General features: G+C 42.5%; 1 protein-coding gene across 6 annotated transcripts in view; it reads right to left on the bottom strand.

Moving 5' to 3' along the window:
* EZH2 (enhancer of zeste 2 polycomb repressive complex 2 subunit) overlaps positions 1–5,130 on the bottom strand; it is a 50,946-nt gene extending 45,816 nt beyond the window's left edge. Inside the window, exon 1 of one of the 6 annotated variants that reach the window (XM_030265284.3) lies at positions 4,881–5,130. The gene's annotated coding sequence lies outside the window, so the exon portion shown is untranslated. Of the gene's footprint in view, positions 1–3,990; positions 4,224–4,880 lie in introns of those variants that run through there. The other 5 variants (XM_072925174.1, XM_072925176.1, XM_072925173.1 and 2 more) reach the window with 5 other exon arrangements.
* Between the last annotated feature and the right edge of the window lie 12,868 nt (positions 5,131–17,998).

The following is a 17,998-nucleotide window of genomic DNA, read 5'->3' as shown; positions in this document are numbered from 1 at the left end:
ATAATTATTTATATATTTTTAAATTCCTTTCTTTTTTAGTATTTTTTTTAAATTGTCAATTTTATATGCAAATTACAGGTTTCTTCTTAATAGTCGCCTCTACTCAAGTTTAGTACTGTTACTCTAACTCTTAATTCAGAACCAAGGCCACAATCTGACCCATCTTAGTGGAAATCTAGGTGTATAATCAAACTGCCTACTACTATCAGTTACAGAAAGCAGCATGTCTTAGAAAACTTCCATGTTTCTTGCTTGGAGCACAATAGAACTGTCCCTCAATAGATTTTATTTTTAGTTTCACCTCATCCATAAATAGACCTACAAACCATCATCCCAAAGTATTTAACTGATCTCTATGAGAACAGATAGAATACCTACTTAGCAATTCTGTACATTGTTTTCCTTTTAATCTTTAGCTCAACAAAACCCTTAGGCATATACTCAGCTAAAAAATAAACCTGAGCATTTGACTAACTTGTAACAAGTGTTATCACCATTCGCCTGTGAAGCACCCCTGTCTCTTCTGCATACAATTTATACAAGATTTTGCTGGTTTGGCAACATTTTATACAAGATTTTAGTTTGCCTCACTGTTTTCCCCACATAGTTACTTTAACAAAATTATTCCTTAAACTGTGTCAGTGCAGGAGTAACTCATCCATTTAAAGACTGACTTAGCCATTCCAGAACAGTTGTACAAGTCATACACTTAGGTGTTAAATGTGTAGATACATTTATAGATAGATACATTTACAGATGCTGTCTTCAATCAGACACCACTTCAACAGGCCCAGCACAACTCTCCATGGACCTTGCTGACGGAAGGAACAGAAGGCTGGAAGCAGCTTCAACATTAAAATAAACCTCCTGTTACTGTCCTACAGCTTCTTTTAACAGTGGTCTTGTTTGTTAATGTAAGTGTTACACAAACGCCCCCATCAAATTATTAAGAATCTTATTTACAGTACACAGATCATTTCCTTCACTCTTTAAAAAAACCTGGTAAAGTGAATTTTTCTTGGATAAGTAATACTGCCAAAATTACTTTATCGACTCAGTGAACTTCCTTGCTTAGCAAAGGCCAGGTTCTGGTTCTGTTCCTGAGATTTTCAGCATCCCTGCTGGGGAGAACGTTATTCCCCCTAAAGCTTCACAGATACTTTTCCTCAAATCAGCTAAGATCCATCTGTAAGTACTAACAGTAGAATTACAGAACTTCCAGATTACAGCCAACACTAAAGTTTTTCCACAGCACTTTTGCTCAAACACAATGTAAAGTAGACATTTATTAAATGTGCCTTCTGTCAGTGTTGCAGCCATTTTAAGAAATAACTCTCACTGTTCAATCACATGAATATAGAACCTTAATCTAAAATTTTTACTCAGTTTTGCCATTACAGCTGAGAATTTATTAAAACACATCCATAATCTATACAGGCACAGAAGCTGAACAGTTTTGTGAATGGTGACAGAGCACTTCTTTTGACTAATTGCAAGAGGAATTTTAGAGTGCACCAACTTTCCTGGGAGCACTGTTGGCCTGCACCAGATTCTAGATGTAGCTTATTCTGACATAAGCTTCTTTACAGAAAGTGGCTTGCAGTCTCTCTATATCTAACACAGCTCATGCATTCAATAATGCACTACAAAAATTCCCTTCTCCCTAAGCCAAAGTTTCGTTGCAGGTAAGAAGTAGCACAAGAATATTTACATTTCACTTATGAAGGTTGCAATGTTACAGAACAAACAAAAACCAGTTTGAAAGCATGTCTTCAAAGAAATCACCATATTTCAGCTTGTTGGCAGTTTTAGCAAGAAAGGAAAAAAACACAGCGGGGGGGAGGGGGGAAAGCTGAGTTTGAATTTCAGGTCTCTGGTCTAAGCTCACACACCACCACTTCAGCTCATTTTAAACTGAGCGGTGACATTTTATGACTTTTTGAAGGTGCAGAGTTTCAGCGTCTGCCACTTTTCAAGGTGAAATTACATATTTTAAAAATCTATGAAAGAACTCTAAATTTCTTCCCAATTTTTCTCCTAAATTAAAGTCTTGAATCCTTCCAAAGTTCCAGACAAAAATAGCAGTTGGCATGTCATGGAACATTATACTGTCACAGATTTCTGCACAGGTTGTTTAACTTTAATTGTTACTTTCATTTCTCATGGAGGCGGAGGAAGGAAAAAATATTTTTCCTTTTTGCTTCTTGCAAAGGAAACTCCAGAACAAGAAATGTGACTTTTTTATTCAGTCCTTTGTAAAAGTACTAGGTCTTAAAATCATTCAACACATCACAGAAAACTTTTGAGTCACATCTCCTAAAACACTGAAAGTGCATTTTCTGAAAGACTTAGTACATTTCAAATATTCACATTTTAATAATCACTAGTGAGCCTAGTTATTGTACACTATGTACAAGTAATACCCACCCGTCTGCAGATACTTTATTGTTACAACAAATAAACATTCCCAGGACTCTCAATTTGATATAGACACTGGGGACAAATAAGGAATTAGCTTTAAATTTTTATAAATTGCATAAAGAATCTGAATGTGCCAACCCCTAAAAAAAATATTAGCCTATCTTTGACAAAAATCCCCACCTAGACGTGAAGATTACACTTAACGTGTAAAGATGGTAAAAACTCTTTGCTGAAATCTGTATTAGTAAGAACCAAACTCACAATAGCTGAAACTAGAGTTGCTAGACTTAAGCAAAGACAAACCTATCCTGCTAGAATTAAATTACCTTCTCCAAACTCTTACATGCTTCTCACCAGAGAGAATAAGAATCTGAACTTCCAGCTTTAGAAATTTAAAAAACTTTTCTCTTGTTCAAATAAAATCAGTATGGTGCTTTGTAAGTTAGAAAGTATCTCGAGTAATGTACAAGTTTGTTGTCCCATTCCTGCCGCACATCTGTGCACGCATTGCTTTTCTTTCGTGTATGAATAACAATTTTGGATTCACCACGAAGACCTGGTAATGTTAAATACACGTGCATGATGCCACAACACACCGATTTCTTTATCCAACCACACATTTGTTGCTCACGGACGGCTCAGCCCAGTATTCTCTTTTGCACCTCCCCAGACACCCTAGCTTTAAACAGTGCTCCGTATCGTCGTGCTTGGCGACATGAGACCCAAAACCCCGGAATTTTCAGCTATTTATGAACTTTCTCCCGGCGCTCTGGAAGATCGGGATCGCACGGTGATCTCCACGATTAGGAAGTTCGCCGGAGCGGCCGCCAGACCGAGCTTCCCCCTGGCCCCTCCTGAGCTCTCTCCCTGAGCCTGGAGCGCCCCAAAGCCGAGGCGGGACCCCCAGCCCAGCCCCGCCGTCCCGCGGGCGCGGGCGGGCGGCCCGGGCGGGCTCAGCCCCGGCTTCCGGGAGCCCGGGCGGACCTGTCCCAGCTCCCGGGAGAGAGGGACGAGCTGCGTGCCGCTCTGCCCACGGAGGGCACACGGGTTTCGGGCACACGGGTTTCGGGCTCGCACACGCACGCACACCTCCCTCTGCCCGCGCCGGGGCCACCGCCGCGTGCCGCCGGCTGGAGCGTAGAGCAGGGGAAGGGAACCGCCGGGTCTGCCCCCCGTTCTCCCTCCCGCCGCCCCCGCCCTTCGAAGGAGTGACGGCGAGCTCGCCCCCAGCCCGGGTGTGCGCCCCGCCGGGCGGGGATCGGAGCCGCCGGCCGGGCTGGACGGAGCCAACTTAGACAAAGGGCACTCCAGACTCCATGTCTCCCCCCTCCAGCTGTCACCGGCCGGGAGCCCGCGTGTCTGCCCGCCGGCGCCCCGCGGGAAGCGGACGCGGCTGCTCCCCGGGAGCCGCCGCCGCTGCCCCCATCCTCCCCTTCCTCCCTGCCGCCCCCTCCCCTCCCCTCCTCTCCTCCCCTCCCCCATGACAAAGGACCCGGGTATAAATAGCCGCTCCCGGCGCCGCCGCCGCCTCGAGCCCGCGAGGTGTCGCTCGCTCGCCCGCTCACTCACCCGCCCCCCCGCCGCCCCGGCTCCGCGCCGCCGCCGCTCCCGCCGGTGCCGCCGCCAGCTCCGCTCGGCGCTCCCGCTCTGCCTCCCTCCGCCTCCGGCTGCCGGATTCACCCTCCCGGACCGAGCGCCAAACACGCCGGCCCAATCGCCATCGCGCTCATTGGCGAGCGCCGAGCGCCGCCTCCATTGGACGGGCGGCCGCGGCCGGGGCCGCGCCGGGCCAATCGGGCGCGGCGGGGGGCGGGGCGCGGGGCGCGGCCTCGCTCCCCACGTGCGGGGGGGGCAGGGAGGGGTGGGGAGAACTCTTTGTTCTCGCGCTGCCCGCGCGGGGGGACGGGGGGCTCGCGCTCCCCCCGCTCCCGCCGCCCCCCGCCCCTCGCGCGCCCGCCCCCCCCGCGCCGCGCGGCGGGGCCGGGCCCGGGGCCGCGCCGCGCCGGGGAGGCTCCAAACTCCGCGGCCGCCTCACGTGGAGAAGGGGCAGAGGGAGGGGAAAGGGGAGGGAGGCAGGCGAGAGGATTGGCGGGCACCGGGAGGGGCCGCGCTCCCGCTCCCGCTCGGCGCCGCTGCCGAGTTTGAATCGGCCCGAGAGCGGGAGAGGCGTAACGGCCGTAACGGTCCCGGGGGCGGGAATGTCCGGAGCGGCCCCTCCGTCCCCGCCGCCGCTCCGCCTGTTGCGCCCCCGGCGCGGGAGCTCAGCCGCGGGAGGTCACTCCGGCCTTTCTCCGTCTTCAGCAGGGAAAAATAAAATTGCCAAGATAAGTTTTGCTAGCCGGTACTTAGCCCTTCCCTTGTGACCGCATCCCTTTCCGATGCGTCCCGCATCGAGTGCTACTTCCGAGACACACTGGAGCCGTACCCTTGCTTCCACAAGTCCCGTCGTCCTTCCTTACCAAATATCACCTCTCCTCTTCCTTGTGGCTACCTCAGCGCATCTTCAGGGGCAGAAGTGAGCAGCGGCCGCTGTGAGGGGATTCTGACTAAGAAAAGTCTCTCACGGAGGAAATAAATCACAAACGCGCCCACATCGCCAGATCATGCCGTGGGCTTGCGTGTCTCACAGACGTGACACGTAGGGAAAACGAGGATGTATCAGCGCTGGAGGCTGGGGACAGCCCACGCTGGCGGGGCAGCCCCGCCGCTCACGGCGGATGTCTCGGCCGGCTGAGTCACTTTGCAGCGCTGCCGCCTCGCGTCCGCCTCTTTGACCTTTGCTTGCCCAAACTCCACCGCCGCCAGCCCTCCTTTAGTGCATCGCGCCGGCAGCTTCCTCTCCCTCGCTGCTCCGCATCCAGCGCGGTTTCCCCCTGTCGTGGGGGGATGTCATAAATCGCAGCAGCCGCAGCAAAGTGCTCTCTCCGCATCAGGCTCGCATCCCGTCGCTCGCTACGTGCTGTCTCCAGCCTCTGAGGCTGCTGCCGTTTTCCCTCATTTCTAATCCACGAGCCGAGCTCATCAATCTTGTTGCCGAGGTTGTATTTAAACCTTGACGGTTCGTCCACCTTTACTCTGCCGTCGTCCTGCTCTCTGGTCGCTCCAGCCTTTACTCTGCTTCAGCAGCGAAAAATAAAATTGCCAAGATAAGTTTTCTAATGATACTCTTCACCTCCCTTGTGACCAGATCCCTTCCCCATGCGTCCCACATCGAGTGCTACTTCCGATGTGCGCTGGAGCAATCGATACATCGTTGTTTCCGTCATCCTTCCTCACCAAATATCAGCTTCCCTCTAACTTGTGCTTCCTAGCGTTACCTTAGTGCTTCTACAGGGTCAAAGTTCAAAAAATGACCAGTGGCCACTGTAATGAGGTCCTAAGTGATAAAAAACTCTTGCAGGGAAATAAATCACAAATGCACCTTCATCCCCAAATAATGCAGCTGGCATATGTGCCAAGTGAGGCTCGGTGTTCTCCTACTTAAAGGCAATGTACTTGTGTGTTTTTACTGTCTCTTTCTATGTGAAAGTACTTAAAATTTCCTGGCTTCATTGTGTATTAAACTTGGAGTGAGGTCTCAAGTGTGGGCATTCACACTCTGTATGTTCTTGATTTATCTCATGGCCTTGAAAAGGTGTTTCTAATAGTATCTCTTTTTTTTAATTTTTTTTTTTTTTTTAATCTCTGGGGTTTTGTGAGTTACGAGCAAAAAACACGCAGCAGAAATTATTTCCTATTACAGTTACATGTCATATTGTGCTAGATAGCTATAACCTTCCTCTAATTCTAGTGGAGCGGCTGACAATTGGGAAGATTGTCTTTAAAATATTACATTTGAAAAATATTAGTCATTTCTGGAAATTCATCTATTCTACCCCAAGATGGCTGCCACCACCAAAATGGCTACCCAGTCTCTTCACAATTTAGGTTTTGTAATTTATTTTGATCCTTCAAGTTGCACTTCATGAGATCTGGTTTTGGTCAACAAGAAAAGTAACAATTGCTAGATAAGGGTGAGGTAACTTAATGCAGCAGATACGCTTAGCCACAAGGTGGAAAGATCTGCATTATAGAACATACCCTGTGAACTAACCTCAGCACTGATCACATCCTTTTCCTCTCTTGTACAGAAGATTATTCATCTGCTATACCTGAAAGTGATGCTTACTAGAAAACTGTACATGTTTTGAACCGAGTTACTCTTTCTTCTTTGCACTGTACAAAACAACCTCTACACCAAGGCTCCATTCTAGGCTCTTAAAACAATGAACTCCTGTCAAGAAATTCCATGAGGTGCTGATTTCCTGATCCGTAGTTCAGGCTGCCTCAAACATCCTGGAGAATTTTGGTAACAGTTTGATTCTCTACACAGGAGTTTAATGTTGCAACAAGCTCTGTACAGACTTTCTGTTTTCACAGAATAAACCACCCAAATGGTTTTCTGGTTCTGTATTTTGCTGTATTTCTGTGATTAAAAAGCAACCATTTGAACAAGGATCTGTATTATGCAGAGACATTCAAGACTGGATTAAAGATTGGATCTTTAGGCAAAAATAGCACAACAATTTTTGAAATAATTACAAAACCTGGTATTTTGAGGAGCCTTTCTCAAATGAGTGAATTCTGGTGGCAGCATGGTACAGTGCTCTTGAGAAAAGTGGCTAACATTGAAAAAATATACGCATGTTACATGACAATTAAATAAAATCAGGTTCAAGAAAAAAGTATCAGTTTTAGACCCTTCTAGAACTGTTGAAAGCATTTGCCCTTTTTTTATAGCTAACACGCTGTAGAAGAGCTTTTTCTGTATTTCCAGCATATGAATGTAACATGTGCATTCATATTGCATGTATGACTATGTAGAATAAGGATTTGTCAGTGCTAGATCACCAGCATCAATTAGACATAAAAATAATTGTTTGACAGCATCAGGGTATGCTCCTAACTATGACTGATTCCATGGGGGGATCCTTATGTGCTTCTTTTCACCCTTTTAAGGAGTGGTATTTGAGTCCAGGAAAAAGAAGGTGCAAACAAAATTCTGCTGCAAAGCAAAATTAACAGTTAAGTGGTTTCTTTTAGATATTTTTAATATCTGAAATTAGGTGTTATTTCTAAAGCATAGGATATTCTTTACGCACTATTATCCCAAGATTTCCTTGTAGTTAAAATCATATGGTATTTCTTCCCGTCAGGCTGGGGGGACCAAGCCAGACCTGTCTGGGAACTACCTCGGCCTGGAATAACGAGAGATGTTGGCCAGTTTTCCCCTTGCCCACCTGTTTTTTTTTTCAGGAGAGGCACAGCAAGGCTGCCCCCAGCACTGGCAGCCCGGAGCAGAGACACCGGTAGCTGCATCTGTAATTCTTGTAGATAAGCTGGTGACTTGCTGATGGCAGCGTCGCTTTCCTTTGTGCTCCGGAATGGCAGCGTAACAAAGCTGTGTGCAGCTTTGGGCTGGCTCTCTCCGCGGCGCGGGCTGCTGGCTCCGCGGATCGGTCACACAGCCTCGAGGGGGTCAGCCTGCTCGTGTTTGAGCTCCCGAGCTCGCTGGAGGGGAGGGAAGGAGGATGTAGGGGTAGGTGTAACCCTGTCCTGGTAACACGTACCCCTACAATCAAAGCCGGTAGCGCTGCAAGTAGTATTTCATCCCGTAGAGCGTTTAGGAGCGTGATCTTTGTTTCTTGGTGTTTTCCTAACCCTGTGCTTTTCCAGAGACCCTAGCTTGTAGTGTGTCTGAAATTCTGCATTTTGGTCCGTGTGAATTTGATGAGATTTTACAAAATGTTTACATACGTAGAAATGTAACTACAGTCTAAAATATAAATACAGTCTAAATCTGTAATAGCATTTATCTCTTATGCACGGCAATGAATACACAGAAATAAGAGTATAAAGGCATATCAGAGACCTTTTTAAAGTACTGGCCTCTTGTACCATTATTATAAGAAAAGCAGGGAATTTGTGTTAACTTTTAACAAGTAATTAATGACTATGTTTTGTAACTAGCCACTTTGAGATTAGTTATGTTTTAAAATGTTTTACATTAATATCTTACTGGTGCGTATGGACCAATTTCCCTGAAAGAAATGCAACCTTCTGAACGGTTTTGCGCATCCTTTCTGACCTCTTTTTTTTCCCCATTTGCCATATGCTTCTCTGCAGAATTGAATTTATTAATCAGAAAATAGGCCAACATTACTGTGGGTATGGTGCTCATTAGGCTAAATGAGGAGGAGACGAGTCATTGCAAGATATAACATACACAACAGTGTCTGTCAGACCTGCCATGTCTCATGGTGCTTGAGGGTCCTGCACTGTCCTTCCTGGCTTCCCTCACTCTCAAAAGTAGGGTGCTGTGGCCTGAAGGCACAGGGCCTGGGGCCCGGAAGGGACAGCAGCACAGACCCACCGCCAAAGACATGCCCCTGAAAGAAGCACCACACTGTGCTCTAAGGGTGCCTGCTAGCAGAACTTACTCCTGCTGTGGACTCTTTGCCTGCTGTGCAACTAAAGGAGTGGCTGCCAATTTACTTGATGCATTTTTCACAAGAGCCACTACCTGGAAACTCACCCAGCTAAAGGAGAAGTTCTCAGTGCTAAGTATGTTTGGTGGCAAGTGTGGGCATATTGTCTAACAATGACAATTAAACAGACTGCATGCATGGAAATAAAGGTGTAACAGGGAGTAGGTTGCTAAACATAGCTGGGATTTGATGCAGTGCTGTTACAGGAAAATGCACAGATTTCTGTGCCATTTATGGGCTGCCTGCATCTGATGCTGTGAATGGTAATGCATGCAGCTGGTCCCTAGCTCTGCAAATACATCATTGGCACACACACACCCCTCACACGTATCCCCAAGTAGCAGAAAGCTACGTCCTTTCCCTGAGTATTTGCCTCATGTGTCATGATAAAGGTATGTCATATATTTTTTTACTGGGTATTTACTAGTGTTTTCGCCATGCTGTGCCACCTCAGCTCTCTCATGCTGTGTTCAAGGTTTTACAGAGGATGCAAGACAAATAAAGGTGGGAGCAAGAGTGATGCAAACAGCTGACACAAACTACGGTTCTGTATTAAATGCAGGAAAGTATCGTTTTTGCTAAAGAGAAATGTTGCTGAAAGGAAAGCTCCAGTGTTGTTTTTATGCAACAACTTAAGCAGCGCAAGTGATTTCCTGTTAACTTTTTTAACATGCAGAGATGAAGCTTATTGCATGTGATCATCCATTTCAATTTTTGAAAGGGGTTAATTGACTTCCCCTGCCTTCAACTGGAAATGAACTTGTCTTTAAGTCTATCTATAGGAAATTCTTTCACCTCAAATAATCTACTTCTGATTATTTTGTGGTTACAGAAGCTGCTTAAGTAAGTTGTGTGAGAAAAACACTTTCTCTTCCTTTTCTGCTTACATTTTGCTTTTCTTTTTATTTCTTACCTGACCTGCATTTATGCTTATATTCAAACCATTCAAAGGTCTAAATGGTATAATAGCACAAAATTGCCGTGAAGACATATGCCTGAGAACTTAAATTGCAAAGCCCTGGCCCCATTTCCAGGTGGTTTTGGCAGTGTAGCTGTATGATTCTGCTGAGTGTACCACTCACAGGGGAGAATTTTGCTGCAAATTTAAAGGTTCAAGTGGGTATTCAATAAGTGTTGATGGATGATGGTCTCCCATCAGGCCAAATCCGAGATTAAAAGCCTGAGCTCTATTTGAATATTTTGTTTCTGATATGTTGAAGTTCTCCAGAGGCAGTGGCTAAATTACCCTAGCAGATGGACAGGGTTCACTGACTAGAATCAAATCTTCGTGTTTGGCTGCAGAATGTACTTCTTCTGACAGCCATGTGCAACATACATGTAGTGATGAGTCAGACTGTTTGCAAAAGCAAATGCAGTTGTGAAATCATTTACCCCTCCTCATTTTCTCTTTGATATTTATGTCACATCTACTTTCAGCTCCTTCTTTGTAAAGGTACTGTCCTGTCCTGTTCTGTTCTAGAATTACACAATCTTGACATCTAAAATAGTAGGTGTTTGCACTTAAGGCAACTCTACATGCCTGTTTTGAAATAATGCATCTTATGTTATGTATATACACATAAGATCTGACATATTCAAGGTTAGTAGATTAATAAATGTAAAAATTAAAATTATGTTTATCAACATAGACTTGATTAAACTGAATGCCTTTATGGAAGAAAACTAGAAATACCTATAGTTTGAAAGTGGATTTGATAAACTGTTAAATCTAGCCAGGAATGGTAAGTTATATCATCAAAAATCAGTATAAGAAGATGTATGGTAAAGACTTTACAGCGAAAGTAAAAAGATAATGAAATTCATCTACCCATTAAATAAACAAATGCAAGTCATAAAAATAAAATGTTCACAAAAGTTTATGGAGATGTACAAAGTACAGAATATCTACCATGTTTGCACCCCAGGCTTTTTTTTTTTTTTCCAGTCTTAGCCCTTGATAAAAACTTCCACAAATCAATGCAACTTTAGAAAAGGGATTACCCAGACCCATTCACTATTGTGACATTGTGTCAGTGAGTTTACTTCCTAGGTATAAGGATTTCCAATTATTTCTAATTACTTTTGCCAAATATGCAGTTCTTTGTAATATATACATCTCTGAAGATCAAAATGGTAAAAAAAGTATACTCTGCTGCTGGTATGAGAAAGCTGTTACTGGGAAAATAATCTGTTTCTAGAATCAGAATACAATAAGCTTTTCATGCTTTATGACCATGTTTTATGAAAGGATCACCATTGCAGTGATTTACATGCATGTACAAATACAGAGAGACCTGTACATTAAACTCTGTCATGCAGTGATGCAAGACATGGTCATGAGACTGACAGACAACATTACATTTTATGTGTCAGCTGAATATGCTGGTCAGATATCTAATAGAAAGAATGACCCATTTGAATTTGTATCCAACTTGTATCATAGAATTAAAAAATGTAATTGGTTTAACAATTTCAAAATGTTACATATCACTTTCCTCTCTGAAGCCTTCATGATGGGTATGAAACATACAATTAAGAGAAATTAAGGGAACTGGACCTTAGCCAAGAAAATTATGAAATAACTGAGTGTCTACACAGACTGATGCTGGGAAATGTTTTTTGAAGGCTGGATGGCTGACAACTACATAAGTGTTGAAACCTTGTCTATAATTTACATTTAAAAAGTCAGATTTTGCTCTCAATAGTGCTTAAATAATACTGAGGGTAGAAACCCATCTTTTGCTTTCAAAGCATGAGAGGTTAAAGAAGAGAAAAGAAGAAGGCTAGGCAAGGCCTGTGCTGCACTAAATTTCTGCTGAAGATCTTAAAATACTCCAAGTTACATTGAAGGATTGCTTTATGAAGTTTAGTATCTGTCAGACTGAGGGTGTAATTCTGATTTTCTCAATCTATGTGGGCCTTAAATGAATTTTAATTGGTATTACTCACTGGGAAAGTGAGATGAGATTCTAAGGCTGTAAGTAAGAAGGACTGAGTCAACCAAGTGAGTGAAACAGTGACTAACTAATTAAGTGAATGAGTGAGCACAGCATTGTTTGCTTTTGTGATCATTTCTATGCATGAGTGAATGGCAGGGCTATTACATGTGTGTGAATGAGTGGGTCAGGATTGCTGAACAATCCATACATTTGTGTGGTCTTCCCATCCCTTGATTAGACTAATGAGCCGAGTGTTTGGAATATTAATGCATGTAGACTAGAGCTAAACTTGTTATGTAGTTGGGAGACAAATTTAAAAAATATGATATATAGCCTGTCAAATTCTGTTTTCAGTTTCATACATGTAACTCTGTATTGGGTAATCAGCTGCTCCCTGGCAGGTTTCTTCCAGCTCATCAGTGTCAGAGAGCTGAATGCTACACTATTGCTTCTTCCAGGATTATTGTTGTAAGTGACATTATCAAATCTGTTTATAGTTTATTGCAAATCTAATTGTGTCGTATAAACTGAAGCATTATCTGACAATGAAATGATTTTCTGTCTTATTACACTTTCATAAAAGAACAGATTTGGCTATCCTTATGTCAACTATTTCACTTCCAAAGCAGTTAACAAGGCTAGCAATAATTTTGGCACCCTAAAAGCTTATTCCTTCAAATAGCACAAACAGAAGCAGAATAAAACCTTGTTCTATTATGTCATATACAAATCACGTTCTGTTGTCACTTTTCATTCAATAGCTGCCTGCAATTAAGAGAACACGAGTAAACACTATGGTAAAATTCAATCAAATCATAGGTGTGATATAAGGAAATGGTGTAGAATTTTGAAATATTTAGTATTATTCCCCCCTATGGCTTTTTTGTTCTTCCTGAAGACTTGCTTATTTTTCCATTTTTCTCAAAAAAAAAATTAAAAAAGAAAAATGTAAATTCCAGTAGTAGAAAAGGTCAAAGAAAACATATCAAGCACTTATCGCTACTAGCATTTCAACAGCTCTAATGTCTTGACCTGAGTTGGAGAATGCTTTTAATTATTGTAAATTATTCTGAATTTGAAAGTCAAGTTTATGGGAAGCATATGTATATTACATAATTAATCCTACAGTTTTTTCAGACTCTTTCTTGCATGTTGGCTGATTGTTCCAGTACAAGATATTTCCTGATCCTAAGCCAATTTCTGCCCTCTCATCTGCACTACACTCTCTCAGAATGTTTCAGTAAACTGAGCAGCTGGCAGTATTTTTTCATATATCTTATGATCTGACAACATTTTGCCATTCTTTAAAAGGCACGAATCCTTTGCTTTTTGCATCCTCCAGGTTTGGATGGCAGTCGTCCAGAGAAGGACATGATTTGGCAAACAAAGTGATTTAGCAAAATGCTGATGTTCTGTGTATGCTGCCATCTTTCTAAGTATATTTGGTCTTGAATTAAATGCCTTAGACTACATGGCTAGCTTTATAGAGAGTAACAGCTTTAGGATTCTTGTGGGTTTTCCTAGCCAAAAAAGCAATCTGACTTAACAAGCAAAATTGCCACTGATGTATGTTCAAGCCCAATACCAAAGGTAAAAATTTGTGACTTATACTCTGATGGAAGTCACATAACTATGTCCTAGTTATCCAGGCAGTGGTAAAACTAGGGTAGGATTTCATTCAGGTCTCATGACAAAAGTGATGAATCTCAGGAACAAACAAAGGTTAAAATTATTGAAAAGTTTTAAATGGCAAAAGTGTTTATAGAAAACAGCGAATTATCAGTCTATGTTTTAAACTGATGGTTAAAATATTTTAAAATTCTTCTTCATTCAAAACACATATTCCTATCTAAGGCTACTGTTAGCAGCCACTTTATTAAGAACTGAAAATTGGCTGATGTTCTTCTGAGACTCTGAGTCTCCTTCTAACAATTCCAAACAGTACTATTGAATAGAGAAGGCTGAACAACATTTCTATGAAATGTACTGTGTTTCAAAGAACAGGGTTTATAGGTTATTTCAGTCTAGTTCTTCAGTTTATGATTAACTGCTGGGAACTTGAGGTGTGAGGAGTAGATGGTCCAGGGAGCAGATGTGATTTACTCTTCCTTTAGTTTACTTTGTGGTTTTTTGCAACTACATTTGCATGTGCTAATTCTCACATTTTCAAAATAAGGATGGGATTAATGAATGTTAATAAAGTACTCTTCGTGTGAAGAGAAAAGGAGGCTTTAGATCTCAGGACATGATTGTTAGAGTGGAAACTTACTTGTGAAACATTTAAATTCTTTTCAAAGTACATTTCATATTGAATGATCTGAATGCAATGTTGAAATACAATATTGGGAGATAAGTAGGAGTTAAATCATGCCATATTTATTTTGGGTGGCCAAATACATGGAGACAGAAACCTTGCCCACAGCTGGATCAACTTTTCAGATAAGAAAGGTCAATGTTACGTCACAGAGCAAGCAAATGCTTGTCTGCATGTAATTCTTGCAGATCTCCAAAAGGTTGCATTCAGGCTGTGGCTTGACGTCTACCACGGATCATGGAGGTTAATTGAAGAGCATTCGCTTCATGAAGTTATGTCATGGTTTAACCTCAGCCCGCAGCTAAATACCACGCAGCCACTCACTTACTCTCCCCCGCCTCTCTAGTGGGATTGGAAACAAAAAAGATTAGCCCCATGGGTTAATAACAATTAAAGAATTGAAATAAATCTGATAATAATTGTGGTGATGATGATGATGATGATAGTGATAATAATATAGTAATGAAAAGGAGAGAGAGAGCGGGGAATAAAACCCAGGAAAAACAAATGATGCACAACATATTTGCTCACCTCTCTTGATTGATGCCCAGCACGTCTCCCAGATGTGATCACTGGCTCCCAATATTTGAAGGCCCCACCATCCGTTGCCATGTTTCATCTTTAACAGTCCAGTGTATCAGTAGATTTTCCTGGAGGCTGGTGCATTATAGGCAACAGGATACAGCCACTCCATGCCATGTTCTTTAGGCAGGTGTCCATGAAGTTCTTTCAGAAATTAGTCCTGTTGTCTCTTTTTTTCTGGAGTATGATGTTACCATAAGCCTTGCTTTTCAAGCCCAGGACAGCATTCTGGGTGGTGGCTTGGGACACAGGCTCTGTGTCCAGCCATCCAGTGGCTGCTCCCACCACTGTAAGCACATGGCCCCAGCCCTGGGGGTTGGTGGGAGTGGGTTACAGCCAACCTGCCAGGCCCTCCCGTGTTTACTCTGGAGACACCATCCTCCACACAAGCTTGTCCTGCTTGATTGCAGCTCATGTTTCACATTCATGGACAACCTTTGTGAGAGTGTCCATGGAAAAGTTCCATCCCTTGGTCATGAGCCCATCTGTGAGTTACATCCCTTCCTTTTGGGCCAAGGTGTCATGGGCCCACTGAGCTAAAAATACTTCACACTTATGTTGCCAGTCCAGATCCACCTGAGACACTTTGATCTTAGCAGCCTGATCCATCTGCTGGTTATTCTGATTTTCTTCAGTGACCCAACTCTTGGATACTTGAGCCATCTGCATGATGTATTTTCAAACCCAGGGTCTCCACCCAGGCATCAGTAGCTTGCCGCAGCAGTGTCAATGCCACGGTGGCATTGCTGCCAGTTATTCTGCTTTCATCACTGCAACCACTCCCACAGGGCATTTGCCAATATCCATGAGTCAGTGTAGAGAGAAAATGCTGGCCATTTCTCTCGTTCAGCAATGTCTAAAGCCAGCTGGATGGCTTTCACATCTGCAGACCTTCTCCTTCAGCAGTTTCTGCGACTTGTAGTAGGGAGCTCCCTACAATTGCTTTCCATCTCTGATGCTTCCCTACTATATGGAAGGACCTGTGGATGCCAGCCTGGTCAGGGAGAGAGAATTGGCAATCATTTCTCATGGTGGCTCGGGAGAATTTTTAGGGAGTTGTAGGAATGTGATAACTTGTTAGTCTAAACAATCTGCAGGTGGTGTTTTTGCACCTTGCTTTTCTGTTCCTCTCAAGGATGGTGTGTAAGAAATATGTTTTTATTAATTAACTAGTCAAATAGAATGTATCATATCAGTCTATCTAAGCCAAAGTTTCCTTTCCATAAAGGCCTTCTTTTCCTCCTTTTTATGGTGCATCCTCGTCTGTTCTTGTGTCATTCTTGGCACAAGGGTGACAGGACCCATCAGTAAACAGGGTATTTTGCTTCTCTCTTTCTGATAATCTATTATGCAGTGGGGCCTCTTCAACACATGTTACTTTCTTCTCTGGTGGCAAGCTATTAGTTTGCACTATGTTTCTTAAACTAGACTAATAGACAAAAATAAATCAAAGTCTGAATTATTAATTCTGTGTTTTATATTTGGCCTTATAATATTGCCTGCACAAAAGGAGAACCTTATGAATACTTCTATGCATGAGGTCACTAAAGATTATGGACTACCATCTGGAAGTGCTGCACTTTTCCACCTTCTTAGCCCATACTTCATGTAGCCTACTCAGAATTCTCCTCGTGCTCCCTCAGAGCGTGGAAGTTGAATGCGTAGGCTTTGCACATCACATACTCTCTCACAGTCCCTCTTTCACAAAGTGCCTCTCACAGGTCAAGAAGTTCACATCACTGTGAAGACAGAGAGGATCAATAATAAAGAACTGCTGTCATTTGACAGCTGCTCATTGACACATATTATGAGTATCCAAATTTATTTCACCAGCTTTTGCTGCCATTCTCTGCGTATAGACTCAAGGGATAAGAAAACAGCTACAGAAGCTGCATCATTAAAAGCCGTTTGTACAATGCTGCAGAAATGTCCAGTGTGAACAGCTTCAGATCCATGGTTTTTTTGCATGTTCTCAGAGCTGCAGCTCAATTATTTATAGTACTTACAATGTTTTCCTGAGAAACTGAATGAAGGCAGGTAAAGAGAAACTTTATTAATCCTGGGATTCAAGCTGTATCCAAAGGACACTGGCAGTTCAGAAGACTTTCTAAACTGCACAGCTGAGAAACACTTATCCCTGTGTGCCTTACCCAGCGTACAGAGAATACCACATCAAAAGCACCAAATCACTGCATAAACAGAAGGCTTTGTGTTTTTATTTGCTTTCCTTCTTATTTAAAAAACATCAAACTTAGGAAATTGCATGCAAAATTAAATAAATGAAGCCCTACATTCATATACACATACAGTTACCTAGTTAAAATGTCGGAAGTCAGGAAATGCAAAAGTTAATATTCTTGTGTCAGCAATGCTGCACTAAATGGAGACAGTTTTCTCCTCTTGTTTTCCTTGTTATATTTATTCAAGATTGTGGCCCCTCTCAAACTGCAGAAACTTCACAATTTTTGAGAAAAAGACAGTAACATCTGGATCAAACCAAGTAGACTGCCCATGCTTGTTTGTAAAAATGTAATTAATCCTTTGCTTAATAATAAAATAAAACTCTAATAAAAATAACTGAATGCATTCATTGCTATACTTCTGCTGTTTAATGTATGCTGTAAAATAAACCAGATGCACATTGTGACCAAATTAATATTGTTGTAGAAGCTTGATATTTGCATTCTGTGGTTGCTAACATCCTACATTAGTGAATTAGAGAACAGTTCTGTGCTGTCAGATTTGGGTTTTTTAGTTATCTTCTAGTCTTTAGTCCAAAGTGACCAACATCCAGCAAGTTATTGACAAAGAGAGGAATTCCAGCACCTCTCTGCTGAAGCTTTAAAATATATATCCTTCTAAGGACTGCTGAAATATCTCTATAAATTAGCCTGTTCTTCATCATTGGCAATTTATTATCTGAACAACTTTTTCAAACACAATGATGTATAAATAAATGTTTGAGACCTAAGTTAACTGGTTAACTATCTTTCTGAAGCATATTTATAATATAACTGATCACCAGTATTTTAGAATGCTAAATATACAAACAGTGTCCATTCATTTTGTCCAGTATATATTGTATATTTATAAGAGGTTATTGGGAGGGAAGGTGGCCCCTGGGGGGAGTGTGATCCCTGGTTTGGTTTAATTTTTTTAAGGGGGGAACATCTGAACCTTTACTATTTACCATTATTTTGAATTTGATAGTGGAT

This window comes from Taeniopygia guttata, chromosome 2 (genome assembly GCF_048771995.1).
Source record: "Taeniopygia guttata chromosome 2, bTaeGut7.mat, whole genome shotgun sequence".
NCBI classification, from domain to species: Eukaryota; Metazoa; Chordata; class Aves; order Passeriformes; family Estrildidae; genus Taeniopygia; species Taeniopygia guttata.
The sequence above is the reverse complement of the archived record's forward strand: the minus strand, read 5'-3'. Positions and strand labels throughout refer to the sequence as shown.